The sequence below is a fragment of the Ixodes scapularis genome, unplaced genomic scaffold, assembly GCF_016920785.2.
Source record: "Ixodes scapularis isolate PalLabHiFi unplaced genomic scaffold, ASM1692078v2 PGA_scaffold1__304_contigs__length_218370807, whole genome shotgun sequence".
Lineage (NCBI taxonomy): Eukaryota > Metazoa > Arthropoda > Arachnida > Ixodida > Ixodidae > Ixodes > Ixodes scapularis.
The window spans coordinates 151,082,108-151,089,439 of record NW_024609846.1 but is presented as its reverse complement, the minus strand read 5'-3'; the positions used below and the strand labels follow the sequence as shown (position 1 = coordinate 151,089,439).

Genomic DNA, 7,332 nt, shown 5'->3' with positions numbered 1-7,332 from the left:
CACACAAGAATCTTCTCGCATGGTTTTGAGCGCGTGCCCTTGTTTACAAATGCAGCTGTTTATTCATCTGAAAGAAAATGCATAAAAGTAAATTAATGTATAAATTAGAGTGTTATCAATAGCTCAAGCAGCGCAGTGTTGGCCAACCATTGTCCAATTGCTGGAAATGATCCTTTGGCCAGTGGCCTAAGAGTAGCTATTCATCGGCCAATGCTTGGCCGATGGCTGATGACTAGTGGACATTAGCTAATGGCCAGAGAAAGGCCAATCATAAGCCAATGGGTGGCTACTGTCTGGCCACTGGCCAAAGGACCATATCCAGCAATTGGACAATGGTTGGCCAACACTGCTGCTTGGGAGGGTCCCGCTTTTTTAAGTTGTGGCGTTTTTCGTCAAAATATGGGCGTGTTTTTTCGGTATTTAATATTTTTTTTTCAAAATTTTGGGTTTTCGCTGTCAATTTTTGGCCCCGGACAAACAAAAATGGCGTTTATTTAAGCTTATTTTGACGAAAACAAGACACGGTCATAGAATTTTTAGACCTTTTGGGAAGCGTGCAATATCGAAAAGTAAAGAAACTAAACAATGAGTGTTGTTCTAAAAAAAAAAAAAAAGAAAGTTCGCGGACAATTTATTAAAGGGGCACTCAAGTGGATTCTGAGATCGTCTATTTATTGTCATAACGCAATCCACGGACTCTAAGCATCCTAAAAATCCTAAAATTACATTCAAGGGCGGCCGATTTCCCTATTAAAAATCCAATCAAAGATCGGTGTTCTGCGCCTAGGCGCACGCCGTCAGGGGCGCTGTCGGACGGGAAGGCAGCAGGGAAGGGCGTGCGCCAGCCAATCACGAGTCCCGGCGGACTGATTTTGAAATGCGCGCGTATTCGGCGGACTGATTTTGAAATGTGCGAGTATTCGGCGGACTGATTTGTTCGAACGTGCGCGTATTGGACGGACTCATTTTAAAACATTTATCGAATGTGGTGTCGTCGTATGGAAATTCTTCGGCGGACGGCAGATATCAGGTTCACCCCGTGCGACGCCGCTCCTACGCGCGACGCCGACGCCTCGAACGCGCCGCAAACGTAGACGACGGCATTCCACGGCGCTGCGAAGCCAGCGAAGCGTCTTCGGCATCGACACCGGACTCCGGACTCAAAAGAGAAGAACGCACTCGGCGACGGAACTCCGCGGCTCCGCAACACGGACTGATAGGTGATACGCTTTTTATTGTAAAACTCGCATGTATGATTGATGCCGGTTTTTTGTTTTAAGGTGCCAGTGCGGTTGCTGCATGCCGATGGAGATCGTCGTCAGGTTGTCTGCCGCCGGGTGTACACTGCCGCCGTACGCAAGCAGCAGGGCCGGCGCGCTGCGTGACGAACCACTTGGATTTCGACTCGCTGTGCCCCAGCCGGGGTGTGCTATGACTAGCTTTCCATAATAGACGCCACTATGGGCAGAAGAAAATGCGGGGCGACAAGGAACAAGTGAGTACGACTTGCCGATCGTGAAACTTGCGATCGGCGTCGACAGCGTTCCAATCATCGGCGCCCGTTTTTCTTGCCCCACGTCCGCACGGAAAACCTTTCAATAGAAAACACTTAGCGATCAATTGCTTTTTTTAATGTTCGCTTCACGTGTTGGTTTATTGTTTTTTGTTTTGTTTGCCTTGCGTTTTCGTTTTCTTGCCCATGCCTCCCAAGCTGCGAGCCGCGGATGAGGACCCCTCCAGCGACACGGAGTCGGAGTTGGGCTCCGGTCCGTCTTCGGTTGAGATCCTGGCCCTCAATGACCCTGCAGTGACCGTATGTCTACCGCCCTCGAGTTGGTGATGGAGCATTTAGCAGCCGTCACGGGCGGGACCGGCGGCCAGCGGCAGTGCGAGCCAGAGGAGCTCGACGACCGCAAGTTCGTCGCCGACTTCGTGGCGGTGCTGGGCGTATACGCAAGAGCGTCGAGCGCCTCGGACGCGTAGCGCCTCGGATGCCTACGTGCTGAAGCGGATCTTCCCCTTGCCTTGCCGGCGAGCGCGAGACGATGGTGGGTGTTGCAGATTCTAATTGACTGCACCTCGACCGAAAAGGGCTATACGCACGACGCGAAACGTTTTGGTTCTCGTATAAAACTAACTGTCAAAACAAGATTTCCGAAGCTGTAAAGTAGCATAGAGAGGAGGCTATGCATAGGGGTAACGCGTCTGCCTCGTACGCAGCAGACCAGGTAAACCCAGAGCAGTATAAAAGGCTCTGGGTAAACCTTGCAGGTTTACCTTTTTTTTTTTTTCGAACATTGTTTTGTTGAGGCATTTAGCAATATTTACATTTTTATGATTAACAGTGAAAAGAATGAATGTTTTCGACGAAACTTCGCTCAACTAAATGGTATGGCCTTCCCTTTCCAGAGGTGCATGGGGAACAGCAGAGCTTTGGTTTTCGGCTGGACGACGCAAAGGGGGGGGGGGGGGAGGGGTTGGGCCAATTGGCTAATACTGTATTCACTCGAGTAATAGCCGCACTATATATGAACAAGGCCCTCCCGTCTACTTTCCCACAGAACACATATACAGCCAATCATTGCGTTGCGCATAAATAACATAGCGAATAACCAGATCGAGAACACGATTCTCCATACAAGTGCAATCTTCACAGATGGTACCTTCACACGAAAACATTATCTCTGTCCTGGAAACAGCTGTAATCATGCCTTCGATCGCCATGATTGGCAACCTGCCTGCTCCGCGGAAAAGCGAACCCTCAGGTTTTCTTCATAAACAGTACGGCTATTACTCGAGTAAATACGGTAGTTTCGTAATTAGCAGCCGCATACTGTCGCAGCGAAGCGACGTGAACGCAGGCGGGGGGTTAACGAGCTCCTAGTGATACACGCTCTGTCCAGCGTGAGCTCTCTGCGTCGTGCGTACAGCAACTTCCGGTCAAGGTGCACAATGTCATGCACATGGCCTTATACCCGTGCCACACGGGCAACTCGAATGCCATTTACAACGGATGACATTTGAACGATCGGCCAATCAGCATGCGACACTCCGAGCGTGGGGCATTCCACCCGCGACAGATTGCGAGCCGATTCATCAATCACACGAATGTCATTCGCTGTAAATGGCAATCGAGTTGCCCGTGTGGCACGGGTATTAGTCATTCTATTTCCAACTTTTGAGGCGTTCCGCCGCAGCTTCCGAGAGGAGTTCCTGGCGCTGGGGTACGAGTCCCGAGTCCGGTGGGAAATCGAGTGTCGTACACAGAACCCAGAAGAAGGCCTTGTGGAGCATATTCGGGTCATGCAGGAACTGCTCAACCGAGCAGTGCAAGCTGCTCTCAAGTCGCAGAGGGTTACTGGCATTGTTCGTCAGCCACCCCTGTTACAACATGTGTCTTCATGGGTCCAAATATGACACCATTGAAGACCTCGTGTAGGAAACCATCGCGGCTTGCGTGGACTACAGGCCTCCAGCCCCCAGCTGCAGAAGCCTCCGAGCCGTCCTGTGCGTGGGTACCCCCCACATGCGTCAACCGAGAACGAGCAACTACGACTCGACACCTTCCTAAAAGGGTCTGTGCCAACCTCGCCTACTTGCCCCTCGACCTGAACCCCCTTGACTGTCGTCGGGAGGTCCAATGTTTTTACAACAAAATGGGTCGTCAAGAGCCTAAATTCCTAATCCAGGGAAGCCCCAGGCAGCTGGAATTGCTCCCCCTACCCCCAAAAGCCCGCACCAGAGCGAAATTCTGCCGCAGATGCTGCAGACCTTCTCAAGCGGCTGGCTGCAGTTTCCCTACGGCGAAGGCCGGCTGCCTAACCGTGTTCGAGATCATTGAACGGCCAACAAATGCCCAAGCTTGGGCCAAGGGGTGGCTGGCAATGAGGGAATGAACTAGTGGAGTTGAGAGGCAGCGGCCAGTGTTTGAGAGACTGGTATAACATGGGAAATAGAGCGGCAGAAGACCGTTGGCGGCCCAGTTCCTGCTAGAACTACGGACAGCGTGGCCATTCTCGCAGCCAATGCCTGCACTGGTGGTGCCGGGGCCAGAGGAACCAGGGAAACCAACAGGGCTTGCGACGCTGAACTTGGAGATCTCGCTGCCGCCGGCCCAAGCTGGCAGCAGCGAGTTCCAGCCTCAGGATGAGCGAGTCGCCAGCACTTCTCTCGTCTGTGTCGCATACGACCTACATATCAGTACATCGAGCCTTACATGACACTTTGTCTACTTGCTGTTCCCTTTGCCGCCCTTCTTGATAATGGAGCAGAAAGTTTGTTTATTGGAGACTTTTTTGAGCTGTGCAAAACAAAAAAAGAATCGCTTTGTTCCTAAAATACACTTCTGCAGTGCGCTGCAATGCTCGGCATTCTGTTCGACGAAGAGGCACGCTAGCATTTTCTTTAACTGCCAGGATTGAACATGCCAATTACCTTTTGGTGTAGATTTTATTGCAGGCGAAAAACTTTTGCTCGACTTTGATGTTGGCGGCTATTGGCCGGATGGACGTTCAGCTGGATGTTACCCCTTTCACGAGGCGAGAGGATTGCATTACCGGCGCAGCTCTCCCGGCTCTCTGTACAACAAGGCTTGCTGCAGCCTTTCCTGCCGGTGTCTAAGACACCCTGTAGGTGGGTCCAGGAAACAAAAGTAGCAGCTAGAGAGTATGTTGCAGCCATTTCCACCAAAGTACTACACGGGAGTTGCGGGTAAGACTGATGTGCTGCTGCATCGAATCGAGACTGGCGACGCTCGACCAACTGCGGTGCAACCCAAAGCCCCTCATCGTCCATGTACGAGCTCTCCTGAATGCAGCACTACAGGAGTGGATCGACACCGGAGCTGTTTGCAACTCCCAGAGTCGTTGGGCTTCTCCCGTCGCAGCCCCAACGCTGTAACGGCGAGAGATTCATACCAGTTTCCCTTGATCGACTCAATCATGTACGCGATCGACAACACAAAAATGTTCACAATGCTTGACTGCAGTCTAGGATAATCGAGATAGACCCAGAGGAGGTTTCGACAACCGCTTTCACCTGTCACAGGGGAGTGTTCGAGCCTTTCAAATTTGCCGGATACCTTTCAACATCGAATGGACATTGGTGTCGATGATGCAAAGAGCAAGTCTGTGATGGCGTACATGAAGGGCGTCATTTTCCCCAATCTTTCAAGAAATACCGCGAACATTTTAGGATTGCCCGCGAGCAAATGCAATATGCCAACTTGACAGTTCACCCTGAAAAGAAAATGAACCTTCTTGGCTTTGCTGTTAACTCGAGTTTTTCACCCCAATCGGGACAAGATACGCGCGATAACCGATTGCCCGCAGCCGCAAGACGTCAAGAGCCTGCAATGCTTTCTAGAATTGATTGGATGTTATTGCCAACTCGTCCCACACAGCTCCAAGATAACTAAACCTTTGTATTTGCTTTTGTGCAAAAGAGAAGATTGGCATTGGAGACAAAAGCAACAAGACGCTTTCCCTCGGCTCTCGAGGGGAATCATTGACTTTGCTTCGTTAGTTTCCGGGTCTTTTTAACCCGTTCGTTGATCAAACTGCTGCCAGCGACTCTGGCCTTGGTGCTGTCCTGCTTCAGGAACACAACGGTGTTCTTTGGCCAGTTACCTTCACCAGCCGCATGCCGACAGCGGCCAAACACTACTATTATGCAATGGAAAAAAAGTGTCTCGCCATTATTTTTGCCCTAAAAAAATTTAACATGTATTTCAATGGCACATACTTTCAAATCCAGACCAATCAAGTGTTCTCCTGGCCGAATGATTTGCGGAATCCAGTCGGATGTCTTGCACAATGAGCTCCGACATTGCAGGCATACCACTAAGCCACTACATAAAAGAAGGGAGTTTTGTTGCGGCAGACGTAATCTCGTATGGTCCTTTGCAGGTCCTTCCCACTCAGGACGAAGATGCATTGGTGCGAATAACTGGCATTGTGGCCGACTGATGTTGGGGAGCTCCGTCTACAGGTGTGCGAGAAGCTTGCAGAACAAAGGGTAGGCCGCACCTAGAGCAACGATTGGTACGACTCATATTTGCTGAGAGAGAATGGACTTCTTCTCAGCTACATTTTTCAAGCAGACGATGCCGCCCATGGCTCACCTTTCAGGATTGTGAAACTTCGAACGCCGTTCATCAGTCACTTCCATGATTCAGCCTCATCAGGCCACAGCAGCAGCAGTATTACTTGCAATAAGTTACGTCATGTCGAGACTTGATCAGGAATCATTCAGGATATACGAAGTATGCCCACACTTGCCCAGGATGTCAGAAGTCCAAGCCACACGAAGGTCTCCTACCAGGATTTATGCAACCAATCGTAAACCACTCGCCTTGGCAGATTGTTTCCTGCGACTTGTAATGGGATTATTTCCTCATAATCCGTACAGTAATCAGTATCTTCCTGTCGTGACTGATCACTTCACGAAATTGGTTGAATTGTTCCCTTTACAGAAGCTTCTTTCGCAAAAAATCTGGTATCGCCTTCTTGCCGTCCTTACCAGATTACGCTTTCTTACAGAGCTCATGGTGGATCATATTTCCGGAGCAAGGTTGTCTCGACATTTGTGCTGTGCTTGGCATACAGTACAAGCTCACTTCTCTGCAGTGTTTATAGTTTGTTGTGAAGACTAGCTGTTCGTTGGCAGATGCATCACATGCACAGCGAAAGGGAACATAAAAGCAGCATAATATATTATTAATTTCCCAGGGAAACGAACACAAGACGTGTACACTTGAGAGTATAGAGTATTGCTTCTTATAATCTGATCTGATCAGTGTGGCCATTGCTTCAGTTTATGTGGTTAATTAAAGTGGTGTTTTTTTCTTACATTCAGTCAATGGATATTGTTTCAGGTGCTTCTGGTACGCTGCCTATAGGCAGTGGATGCTATGGTTGTGACTGCAACTGGGGCAGAGCAACAGGCGACCACTTGCCTCCTGCATTGTGAAAACAATGGGGGACTGACCGCCAGCGACACATTTTCCGGGCTCCTGTGCCCTGATTGTGCGACTGAATAAAAGTGTTTTTCTTATACTGGGTATAGAACCATGTTTTTCTCACCACAAAAGTAAACATTGCATCGTCCAACGGTCGGTCTTCACACAAATGTATTGTTAGCCGTGAGAACCAAGTGACAACTTACTATTGCCCACTTCAAAGTTGTAATCGATTTGCATAACTTCTCACCAAGAACACTCGGGGTTTTGTTGGCTGCCATCTTCGTGGCGCTTCTGTGCAAATATTTCCATACTCCGTTTCACCTTACAACTGACTGCAGCAAACGCTATGAGCTATTGGAGCCAATGGGCAA

At 49.7% G+C, this 7,332-nt stretch overlaps 1 long non-coding RNA gene across 3 annotated transcripts; it reads left to right on the top strand.

Annotated features, from left to right (window-relative positions):
• Nucleotides 1-994: 994 nt before the first annotated feature.
• Nucleotides 995-7,038, top strand: LOC121046718. 3 transcript variants are annotated; one of them, XR_006077814.1, is made up of 5 exons: nucleotides 995-1,220; nucleotides 1,281-1,495; nucleotides 1,712-2,048; nucleotides 5,907-6,015; nucleotides 6,875-7,038. It is a non-coding gene; the product is annotated as an uncharacterized LOC121046718 (long non-coding RNA). The 3 variants fall into 3 exon arrangements; XR_006077813.1 differs by lacking the exon at nucleotides 5,907-6,015; XR_006077812.1 differs by lacking the exon at nucleotides 6,875-7,038 and having other exon boundaries at nucleotides 5,907-6,269.
• The last annotated feature ends 294 nt before the right edge of the window (nucleotides 7,039-7,332 follow it).